Source organism: Macaca mulatta, chromosome 1 (genome assembly GCF_049350105.2).
Source record: "Macaca mulatta isolate MMU2019108-1 chromosome 1, T2T-MMU8v2.0, whole genome shotgun sequence".
Lineage (NCBI taxonomy): Eukaryota > Metazoa > Chordata > Mammalia > Primates > Cercopithecidae > Macaca > Macaca mulatta.
The window spans coordinates 148666015-148678747 of NC_133406.1; the positions used below are offsets into that span (position 1 = coordinate 148666015).

Below are 12733 nucleotides of genomic sequence, written 5' to 3' on the forward strand. Positions count from 1 at the left end.
TTCCAAGCAAACAAGATTATCTCAACACTCTCCATGTGACTCTTTAATGTGAACTGTTTTTTAAAAATATATATTGTTGGGATAAGTAGAAAATTGTGATTATTAGTAAAAGTGGCCTTTGGAAATGTTCATTAATTATGTGTATTTTTTCTTATGAATCATCTGTCTATGCTCTTTGCCTATACCATATTATTAATAAATATATTTATCAGGTATCTCAATACATTTAATAATTGTGCAAAGTCTAAAAATATTTCAACAACTAAAAATATTTCATAGACTCTTGTACAGGTCTTTGGAGATTATCTAGTAGCATGACTCTCATTTTACAAAAAATCAAACAAAAGAACCAAGAAGGGAAGTGTCAAGCCAGCTCAACGGATGAAGGAATAGAAAATCCAGTTGGATCCTCCACCAGTTAGATGGTGCTGCTTCTTCAATTACTTCTAAATTTGGTCCCCTCAAAGCCACATTTCCTACTCAATCGCCATATCCAGGAATTACAGAGAGCCACCTTCATTTTCCCACAGTCTGAAGCATTTTTTTAAAGACTCAGGGTAAATAGTGGAGAGGATTTTAAACTATCTTGAAGCCCCTTGTGATTTCACGCTGTATTTCTTTTTGGCGGGTGGGGGGGAATCTTTTTTATTTTTATACACATGACAAGATTTTACATCAAGAATGGTCAGTTAAATAGTACAAATTTGCATACATGAGGAATGTTAAAAAAATTCAACTAAAAAACCTACTTCTTTCTGTGACCCCTAATCCCACATTTTAGGGGCATCCAAAACAAGTCTCTCCCAAAAGAAATGAATTAAATTTCACATTCCCTCTCCACAAAGGATCCAAACAGTGAGAGTATAATATACAATTCATCTTTTTCAGCTATAGATTCCTTTGCTGTTTCTTGTTCTTCTTCATGTGTTCCTACATCCATTTCTTTGTCTTCATCTTGCTCTGTGTCTTCTATTGTGTCTTCAGGTTCTTCTTTGGGTTCTTCTTCCAACTTTGCATCAGGGTCAATGTTCAAACTTAGGGAAGCATTCTTTCTATTCTATCTCCATATGCTTTAGTGTCTGGTAAAAGATATCCTGACCGAAGCATTGCTGTTTCACACAAAACCACAGCAAGATTCAAGACTATTTTATCATCTTCACCTTTCCTTAATTCATCGAAGCATGTCTCTGATCAGCGGGTGTTTAGGATTAATTTCAAATGTTTTCTTCTGACTTGCATAGTAATTTGTAGAGCTGTCCTTGCTCGTTTGATATGCTTATGCTTTCATGATTCTGTCCATGTTGCCAGACAGTCCGTACTGACTGGCCACCAAAGCACACAGAGATTCTGTCAGGTGCTGAGACACCACAGCCTTCTCAATTTTGTCCTTAAGGGCTTTATCTTTCATCCAATTGAGCAGAGGCTCAAATTCTTTCTCAACTGTTTCACAACTCTCCTTAGTTTTCTCACTTTCATCAAACTTCACTCCTTCCTTGACAACATTCTGGAACCTCTTCCCATCAAATTTGGGAAGGGTCTGACTGCAGTATTCATCCACAGGTTCTGTGAGGTAAATAACTTCATAGCCCTTTTTCAGAAGTCGCTAAACATAGAGAAGATTCAGCCTCTTTTCTGCTGGACCCAGCCATGAAGTAGATTTTGTCTTGTTTTCTCTTCATTCTTTCCACATACTGGTCTAGGGTAGTAATGTCAGTTGGATGATGAGAAGACTGGAACATAAGAAGTTTAGCAAGACGTGTTTGATTCGAGTGGTCTTCAGTCACACCAAGCTTGATGTTGGTACCAAATTCTTTCCAAAAAGTATCATTGTATTTCTCATCAGCAATCTTCTTGATCATGTCCAGAGTTTTACAAACAAGCTTCTTCCTAATCACCTTAAGCAGTTTATGTTGTTGAAGAGTCTCAAGAGAAACATTCAAGGGGAGATCATCTGAGTCCACTACACCCTTGACAAAATTAAGGTACTTAGACATCATATCACGGAAGTTATCTGTGATGAATACACAGTGCACATAGAGCTTAATGTAATCACTCTTTTTAGATCCATATTCGTCAAATAGACCACGTGGAGCAGATGTGGGTACAAATAAAACTGACTTGAAGGTAACTTCCCCTTCAGCGGTAAAGTGAATATAAGCCATGGGGTCATCACTTTTCTTTGAAAACGATTTGTAAAAAGCTTTGTATTCATCTTCTATTTTTTTTTTTTTTTTTTTTTTACTTCTTTTGATGGTCTCTGCCATATTGGTGTGATATCATTCATAAGTTCCCAGTCCTAGACAGTTTTTTCAACTTTTTAAATCTTTGGTTTCTTTTCTTCTTTTTCTTCCTCTACTGCAGCTTCATCATCAGATTCTTCTTTGTCTTCTTTTGCTACTTCTTCTTCCTCCATGTGCTCATCAACAGTTTCAGCCTTGCTCCAGCCGCACAGTCTGCCCAACTCAGGCTGTAATTTTAATTTCCCCATTAGCACCTTGCAAATCTCCATTCCAGATAGCACAGTATTCGGCTGCATTTTGCCATTTACATGACACAAGTTATAGCCAAAAAAGGTTAGTGTAGTGTTGTATCCCTGTTAAGGAGTAAGAACTAAATGTGGAGATCAAGCTGCAGAATTTTGTAGGAGGAGGGGTAGAAAGGGTGGAGCAACCATTTCAATGTTGGCCTCAGCGCCTCTTTGCTTTGAAATCCTGGATCCTCATGAAGTTTCTGACCACAGAAGAGACTGAAAATACCCTGATTGGGAGGAGGCATTCCGTGCTCCTCCCACCATTCCTACTCAGCATCAGTGATGCAGTGAGGGTGTGGGTCAGTATTAGTCTGTTTTCACGCTGCTGGTAAAGACATACCCGAGACTGGGAAGAAAAAGAGAGTTTTGTCTGTTTGTTTGTTCATTTTTGAGACAGAGTCTCACTCTGTCTCCAGGCTGGAGTGCAGTGGTGTGATCTCGGCTCACTGCATCTTCTGCCTCCCAGGTTCAAGCAATTCTCCTGCCTCAGCCTCCTGAGTAGTTAGGATTATAGGCACCCACCACCACGCCCAGCTAATTTTTGTATTTTTAGTAGAGACGGGGTTTCACCATGTTGGCCAGAATGGTCTCGATCTCTTGACCTTGTGATCCGCCCGCCTCGGCCTCCCAAAGTGCTGGGATTACAGGGGTGAGCCACTGCGCCTGGCCGAAAAGGGGGTTTTATTAGACTTACAGTTCCACATAGCTGAGGAGGCCTCAGAATCATGGCAGGAGGTGAAAGGCACTTCTTACAGGGCAGTGGCAAGAGAAAATGAGGAAGATGCCAAAGTGGAAACCCCTGATAAAACCATCAGATCTCATGATACTGATTCACTACCAGGAGAATAGTAAGGAGGAAACTGCCCCCATAATTAAAATTATCTCCCACCATGTCCCTCCAACAACACATGGGAATTATGGGAGTACAATTCAAGATGAGATTTGGGTGGGGACACAGAGCCAAACCATCTCATTGCACCCCTGGCCCCTCCAAATCTCATGACCTCACATTTCAAAACCAATCATGCTTTCCCAACAGTCCCCCAAAGTCTTAACCAATTCAACATTAACCCAAAAGTCCACAGTCGAAAGTCTCATCTGAGACAAGGCAAGACCCTTCCGCCTATGAGCCTGTAAAAAAATGTGGGAGTACAATTCAAGATGAGATTTGGGTGGGGACAGAGAGCCAAACCATATCAGGGTCCCAGCAGATGTGATTTGTAGAAGAGTAACTGGAGGGTTTAGAGTTTCAAAATGTCAACAGATCTTGAGAGAACGTGATTTTCCTTCACTGAGGAAATCTCTTTGTCCAGAGTAAACTTAAGCAATTGTGTTTCATTGACTCTAAGTTTCAAGACTAATCAAGTATCTCCTGTAGTGTGGAAGGCTGACTGCTGAACTCTGTATTTTTATCTGTTAACTGAGTGTTTCCTTTTTCCTTGACAGTGTGTACCCCTCAAGTGATTACAGGTCAGACAGTTGTCTCAATTAAGCTGCTGGCAAGACAAGAGTAGAATTATTTGAAGTGTTGTCAATAAAGAGGTTTAGCATTATTGAGAGATGGCTCTAGAGCTTCAATGAACAAAACTTCAATAATAACAGCAGGAGGGCAGTGTTAAAGCTAATAAAAATAGGTAGAGCACTTAGGATGCACCAGACATTTTATGAAAGCATTGCAAGCATTATCTCACTTAATTTCCACAACAATCCATGAGGTAGACACCATTATGCTCACTTCACAGATGAAGAGAATGAGGCTCAGAGTGGTAAAGTTGCTTGCCCAAAGTCATATGGTAAACTTCTTGGGACCAGAGCAAGCAATCTGACTCCAGGATCCTGGGATCCTAAGCTCTCTCTATACAAACTCCATGACTACTCTGGAGGTTGTAGCCTCTGCTCCTGAAATAGTAGCTGCTCAAAAAATATGAGCCAATTGAATGAATAGATGCTCTGTATTAGGCTGTTCTTGCAGTGCTATAAAGAAACACCCGGCTGGGCATGGTGGCTCAGGCCTGTAATCCTGGCACTTTGGGAGGCTGAGGTGGGCAGATCATGAGGTCAAGAGATCAAGATCATCCTGGCCAACATGGTGAAACCCCATCTCTATTAAAAATACAAAAATTAGCTAGGCACGGTGGCACGTGCCTGTAGTCCCAGCTACTCAGGAGGCTGCTGAGGCAGGAGAATCGCTTGAACCAGGGAGTCAGAAGTTGCAGTGAGCCGAGATGGTGCCACTGCACTCCAGCCTGGTGACAGAGTGAGACTCCATCTCAAACAAACAAGCAAACAAACAAACAACAACAACAACAAAACACCTGAGACTGGATAACTTATAGAGAAAAGAGGTTTAACTGGCTCACGACTCTGTATGCCTTACAGGAAGCATGGTGCTGGCATCTGCTCAGCTTCTGGGGAGGTCTCTAGAAGGATGCAATCATGGAGGAAGGCGAAGAGGAGGCAGGCACATCACATGGCCAGAGCAGGAGCAAGAGAGTGAGGTGCCACACACTTTTAAACAGCCAGATCTCATGAGAAGTCTCTCACTATTTCAAGGACAGCGCCAAGGGGCTGGTGCTAAACTATTCATAAGAAATCGACTCCCAGGATCCAATCACCTCCCACCAGGCCCCACCTCCAATACTGGGAATTACAATTCAACATGAGATTTGGGTGGAGATAAACATACAAACGATATCATGCTCCATGGTGCTGAGGCCTGGGTCAGAGTCAGGTGGCTGCATGTTCTGCAAGCCTGAAGGGAGACCTGAGAGCTACATTAAGACGGCCTTTCAAACTTCTCAGAGCTTTGCTTAAATTTAGAACCTTTTGAATAATTGTCACAGTAATGCCTCATCTTTGTTTTAGCAGTATTTAAGAGGCCGAGGCAGGCGGATCACAAGGTCAGGAGTTCGAGAACAGCCTGGCCAATATGGTGAAACCCCGTCTCTACTAAAAATACAAAAAAAATTAGCCAGGCATGGTGGTGCACACCTGTAATTCCAGCTACTCAGGAGGCTGAGGCAGGAGAATTGCTTGAACCTGGGAGGCAGAGGTTGCAGTGGACTGAGATCATGCCACTGCACTCCAGCCTGGGTGACAGAGGGAGACTCCGTCTCAAAAAAAATAGTGGTAATTATTATGTTTACCACTGTTACTTTTTAAGAGGGGAAAAATGGTAATTCCTGAATATGCAGTGAAAGGGGTTGGTTAAATAAATTATGAAAATACATATGACAGAATACTTAGCCATTAAAAATCCAGTTGTATAAGAATACCACAGGACATAAAAACACATTTTTGATATATTATCCAGGGGAAAAGGCAGGTTACAAAACAGAGTATTGCCAGGCACAGTGGCTCACGCCTGTAATCCCAGCACTTTGGGAGGCCGAGATGCGGATCACCTGAGGCTGGGAGTTCGAGACCAGACTGACCAACATGGAGAAACCACGTCTCTACTGAAAAAATACAAAATTAGCCAGGCATGGTGACGCATGCCTGTAATCCTAGCTACTTAGAGGCTGAGGCAGGAGAATTGCTTGAACCCGGGAGGCGGATGTTGCAGTGAACTGAGATTGCGCCACTGTACTCCAGCCTGGGCAACAAGAGCGAAACTCTATCTCAAAAATAAAAATTAAAAAAAAAATAAAAATAGAGTATTTTCCCAATAACATACATACATTTATGCATACAAAAATATCTGGAAGAAGATACATTAATACATTAACCATAGTTATTTCCATGTGGTAAGAGTATAGGTAGTTTTAATTTTCTTGTTTGTGATTAAATTTCTTTTCAAATTTTCTACAATAACTATATATACATTTTCTAATCAGAAAAAACACTGATGTGATTTTTCTCTTTTTTCTTGAGACAGAGTTTCACTCTTGTTGCCCAGGTTGGAGTGCAATGGTGCAATTTCGGCTCACCTCAACCTCCGCCTCCCGGATCAAGTGATTCTCCTGCCTCAGCCTCCCGAGTAGCTGGGATTACAGGCATGCGCCACCATGCCCAGGTAATTTTGTGTTTTTAGTGGAGACAGGGTTTCTCCATGTTGGTCAGGCTGGTCTCGAACTCCCGACCTTAGGTGATCTGCCCATCTTGACCTCCCAAAGTGCTGGGATTACAGGCATGAGCCACTGCACCCGGCCTTATATTGTGTTTTTTAAAAGGGGTGATAATCAAATTTTGATCTTCAGTTTAAAATTAAGATATGTGTCTAGACACAGTGGCTCATGCCTATAATCCCAGCACTTGGGGAGGCCGAGGCAGGAGGATCACCTGAGATCAGGAGTTTGAGATCAGCCTGGCCAACGTGGTAAAACCCCATCTGTACTAAAAACACAAAAATTAGCTGGACATGGTGGTGCACGCCTATAATCCCAGCTACTTGGAAGGCTGAGGCAGGTGAATTGCTTAAACCCGGGAGGTGGAGGCTGTTGTGAGCTGAGTTCAGGCCACTGCACTACAGCCTGGGTGACAGAGACTTGGTCTCAAAAAAAAAATAATAATTAATTAATTAATTAATTAAATTAAGATACGAAGTTGCAACTTAGTAAAAGACGCAATATAACTAGTAAAAACATGACTAGCCAAAACATAAAGTTAAAAAAAATTACAATACAGGAAAGAGAGAGTTTTCCTAGTCCAACGCTCAAATCCCTTTCTGTGCTGACCCTTTTCATCACTATGTCACCCTAACATAAGCCATCTTATGAATCTTCAATTCTTACCTTCTTCTCCCTCACTCCTCCTCCCTCAACCTCCTCATACACCTCCCCTCAAGGGCCACTTCACCGCCATCCCCAGGCCTGGCTTTAAGGGCTGACCTCCATGCAGAAGAGGCCTGATTCCACAGCAGCCCACACCAGCCCTGACCTCTCAGAACTCTGAGGTCCTGGGAAAGGGAGCCTGACTCCGACCCTCCTTGAGAGAAGGAAGTGGCAGTGAGATGCCCTCACCAGGCCTGCTCCCAGCCTGCCTTATCCCTGGTACAGAGGCTGGGGTTTCCTGCCCGGAAGCACTAGGCCTGAACACAATGGGGGTTATCAGTCACCATCGGGGGATTAGGACCACGGGAGCCCTCCACTTAATGGCCAGGTTTCCAGGCCTTTCCTGCATGAATCTTTACTTCCGTGGAAGCTCTTGTTTTGGTCTTTTCCAAGACGGAAGCCCTTCTCCCCGCTTCCCACCCCTCTTTCACCCTGGGTCAGTACCCTTTCACTTCCCAGCCTTTTCTCCTTTGGGTCTAAGTCAACTGAAATTGATCATAATAAGAGCCTGGGTAAGGAAAGTGTTTCTGCTCTTTCTAGACCTTTTTTTTTCTTTTTAAATTATAGGTAAAATAGATGCATTAATTTAATTGGCTTCTATGATGAGATGAATAATTTCATCAACTGAACAAATTAACAAATGATACCTGAATTGAGATTTAAGTTCTTAATCTAATAGTTGGCTTATTTAGCAGCCCTTAATAGAGGGTCTTTCCATATTAAAAAGTAGAGATATTAATAATTAATTTATAAGAAAAAGTTTTTTAAAAAGCGTAACTTATCATGTTGTAAACGTTAATAATAAAAATGGCAGAGTTGCTTTTAAAACCTATCTTGGAAAATAAGAACTAGCACTTACTGAATGCTTATATGTATCAAGTAGCTTACTCATATTAGCTTATTCAGCCCGAAGGATCACTTATTTTATGAATGACAAAACTGGCCCCCTGAGAGGTTGAATAACTCACTGAGATCACCAGGTATGTAAATGTCAGGGCTGAGTTTTGAACCCAGCCTGTGTAACCTCAAAGTCTTTAGACCTTACATTATACTACTGCCTCTCAAAGTAGCTGGAACCACTTACATCTACCAACATTTCCCAGTATTAGTGTAGGTATTAGACATGAGTTTACATTTGAAAGCTTGTCTCCCTCCCTCACTAATTCCAAGCACAACTTCTCAAAACTCACCACCATTACCCAAGGAGTTGAGCAGCTGTAAGCTCAGAAAAGATGAAAAGATAATGGTGTTGGTTTTCACGACCCCCATTAATTCAAAAGAAAAACTACACTAAGCCACAAAGAAAGTGTTAACAAGGTAAACAAAGGTATGATTTTTCTAATGCATGTATCTGTGTATGTGATGATATATAGGATATAATACGAGATAGTTTTCAAACAATTTTGAGGGTATCCCTGCCTTCCTGGACCTTAAGCGCATGCTTATCTGCCTATTGGGTAATTGAGTATTGCCAACTCCCACTTCCCGAACTGGATGTGGGAAAAGAGAAAGCAAGGAAAAGGAAAAGAAGAGACCAGGAGTGATGGCATATGCCTGTAGTCCTAGCTACTCGGGAGGCTGAGATGGGAGGATCCCTTGAGGCCAGGAGTTCAAGGCTGCAGTGAGCTATGATCACACCACTGTACTCCAGCCTGGGCAGCAGAGCAAGACCCAATCTCTATTTTTTTAAAAAAAAAAAAGGAGGAGGAAAGAAGGAAGAAAAGGATATCTACTCAGAAGTGGAGGTGGTGGTGGTAGAAATTAACATTTGTGAACTCCTGCAGGCTTCACGCTGACTTTTCCTGCAGGAGGGTGATATCCTGAAGGGAGAGAGCCCCTGATTGAGGGTAAAGGGCACCCAGGGTCTGGGGGCACAGCCCTGCCTCCTAGTGATAGGCCTGCTCTGACTCAGCCCGGGAGGGCAGCCAGACCTGCACCTCCCTGTTTCCACTGATTCCACTGGGACCCATTGCAGAATGACTCATATGAGCTCTGCTGCCCTGCGAAGCCTGAGGGATGTCAGTGCCTGCTCTGGGCAAACACCCCAACAGTCAATTTAAGTTATTTAGTTAATTTTTATGACATCCAGTCAGGCTGCCTGAGGGGTGAACCTCTGAGATCATGATGACACATGTGGCTGTGGCTCCTGGGATCTCTGCAGTTTCTGTGGTTTCCATGGGTCTTCGGTCCCACGTAGGGCCACTGGCTGTGCTTTGAGGAGCGCCATGCAGAACGTGGTCCATGTGAGAACATGTGAGGGAGGACGGCAGGCACTTTTCAGGGAAGGATGGAGGCTGTGCAGTCAGAGGAGCCACCTTGCCACGCCCCTTGGGTGAGGTGACCTCATGCAGTGGATGCCTCTGTGGCCTCCATATGAAAGACGCAACTGTGGGTTCCTTTGGGGTGCTGGGAGAGCCATTTACCTTGGGGGAGCTTGGGGGTTTTCCAGAAGAATCCAAATGTATCTACTAAGAGCACTGAAATTTCCTGGAGGGTTCTGACGTTGGTCTTCTTCCCATGCCTTGGATAATCTGTTCAGGGGTTTGTGAAGTTTGTGGCCTAGAAGCCCTGGGGTGATTCTCTGTGTATTGGGAAGGTACTGCTATTCAGCGAGCCCTCAAAAGTCTTTTAACCTGGACAAGGGAAAGAACCATGATGAGGAAATTTGGCTTTCTCTGCTGGGACTGCTCCAAGAGCCAGAAGCAGAAAGGTGGGGTGGGATGCTTAACGGTATTGACTCACTCAGGCCTAAGGCCCAAGGGTGGCTGGGAAGTGAGATCTGTGGAAGGGGCTTTTTCACAGTTACTGACACCACCAAAACTCATGCTTTCCTCCTTTATTGCAACCAGTCCTGTCTCCTAGCACCCCTTTGGGAGGCAGCCCAACACCAACTTCCCCTACCTGGGGTGAGAGTAGGGCGTATCCTCCCTGGGTCAGCAGACTCAGTCCAGCTACCATCTCAAAGTTCAACCCATCCATCATTCAATACTAGGCCAAGTTCTTCCTGCTGAGAAGGAAGTCACCTTTGCTGCATCCTATGGCCTCCCTGCTGGAATGCCCACTTGCTCTAGGCAGCAAGTACAGGTTGCTGTTTCTGACAATCAGTTATTGAGTTCTTTGGTTCCTTGTTCCCAGATCTCAATTCAGTAAGTTTCCAGATGTGACTTACAATATAACAGGAAAAAATGGCTTGGAAGACAAAGGAGGTCCATTCTCTCTTCTCTAGGATAAAGGATGATTTTAAGGACAGGGCCTGGTCTTTAAAGATTCTTTGATTTAAGTAATATGTGCTTTGGGAATTCATAATCTTTTCAAGGGGCTTTTTCATTGCATTGAGGAAAGTACTATAGCTTCATTTGACAAATGAAGGCATTGAAAAACAGAGAGGTGAAGTTATTTCACTTTCAAATAGGATATAAGGACTGAACTTGAAGTTCTTCGTAGTTTAAAGTTCTGTCCTACCACGTTCCTCTGGGAGGAAGCCTAGGGAATCTAAGGAGTCTTCAGTCATAAAAACGGGTGGCTTAGATGGATCAGTATCAGGTTGGTGGTAACATGTATCAAAAGCATTGTGATTAACCAGGTGTGGTGGGGCAAACCTGTAGTCCCAGCTACTTGGGAGGTTGAGGCAGATGGATCACTTGAGCTCAGGAGTTCAAGTCTGCTGCAGTGAGCTATGATTATGCCACGGCACTCCAGCCTCAGTGACAGAGTGAAACCCTGTCTCTGAAAAAAATTAAAAATAAAAAAAGCATTATGAACGCTGTTGGATTCAGCATCTGCACTTCTAGATCTCTCCTGGGAAATTAATCAGAGGGCTGCAAAGATATTGTTAAATAAAATTTATGGGAGGCCATTGGTTTGGACTCAGTTCCTGCAGTCAGCTGAACAGACCAGACCAAACCAGAATGGACTCACTTGTGACAGGTGCTTCATAATCAAGCTGTACTTAGAAACAGATCAGTTTTTCAGAAAACTAGAGATCACAGCAACCTATCCAAAAAGGCCTGGTCGGCTGGGCACAGTCACTCACACCTGTAATCCCAGCACTTTGGGAGGCTGAGGTGGGTGGATCACTTGAGGCCAGGAGTTAGCAAACATAGCGAAACCCCGTCTTCACTAAAAAGACAAAAAATTAGCCTAGTGTGGTGGTGCACGCCTGTCGTCCCAGCTACTTGGGAGGCTGAGGCATGAGAATTGTTTGAATCCAGGAGGTAGAAGTTGCAGTGAGCCATGGTACTGCCGCTGCACTCCAGCCTGGGCCACAGAGCAAGGCTCTGTCTCAATCAACAGTAACAATAACAACAACAAAACCTAAAAAAGCCTAGACAAACTGAATCAGCATAAAGAAGCCCCCTCTACTTTAGCCATATAAGGAAAGTAAACCAAAGTAACCTGATGTTAACCAATCCACTTTTTGCACTCTGCTGTTTCTTTGTTCCTGCTCAAGCTACCTTATAAAAACCAGCTGTTCTGTCATGCCCAGGAGAACACCTTTCTATTCTGCACATGAAATGCTGCCTGATTCACAAATCACTAATAAAGCCAATTAGATCTTTAAACTCAGTTTTTTGTAATTTTTTCCTTGACAATATATAGGTAATGACACTCATTGAAAGTAAGGGAGGAGACCACCCCTCATATTGTCTTATGCCCAATTTCTGCCTCCAAAGAAAGAAGAAGTAAAAACTAAAAGGCAGAAATGAAATCCACAGGCAGATGGCCCGGTGCCGCACCCTGGGCCTGGTAGTTAAAGATCGACCCCTGTCCTAATTGGTTCTGTTATCTATAGATTACAGACATTGTATAGAAATTCACTGTGAAAATCCCTATCTTGTTTTGTTCCGATCTCATTACCGGTGCATGCAGCCCCCAGTGATGTACCTCCTGCTTGCTCAATCAATCATGACCCTCTCACACACAGCCCCTTAGAGTTGTGAGCCCTTAAGAGGGACAGGAATTGCCCACTCGGGGAGCTCGGCTCTTGAGACAGAAGTCTTGCCGATGCCCCAGGCTGAATAAACCCCTTCCTTCTTTAACTCGGTGTCTGAGGAGTTTTGTCTGTGGCTTGTCCTGCTACAATAGGACTGCTTCTAATGACAAAAACTTATAAATAGCCTAAACATTGAACAATAGGGAATACATAATTGGGTTCTCCATTATGTACTATCGAAAATGATGTTATAGAAGAGTATTTATTGTTAAGAAACAATGTATTTTTAAATGAATAAAGAGGGCTTCAAAACAGTATGTGTAGTATAATCTCATTTTTAATTTAAAAAGTATCCATCTCAGAAAAATACTAGAGTGATATTATTTCTGAATAGTTTTACTTTTTTCTTAATGTTTTATAAATTATCTGCATTGAATATGCATGCCTTTTTACTAAAAACAACACTAATGTTTTTTAAAACAATACTGAAGAGGGTAA

General features: G+C 42.9%; 1 pseudogene; it reads right to left on the bottom strand.

Moving 5' to 3' along the window:
- Positions 1-817: 817 nt before the first annotated feature.
- On the bottom strand, positions 818-10281 carry LOC106999482 (endoplasmin-like; annotated as a pseudogene).
- Positions 10282-12733: the final 2452 nt, after the last annotated feature.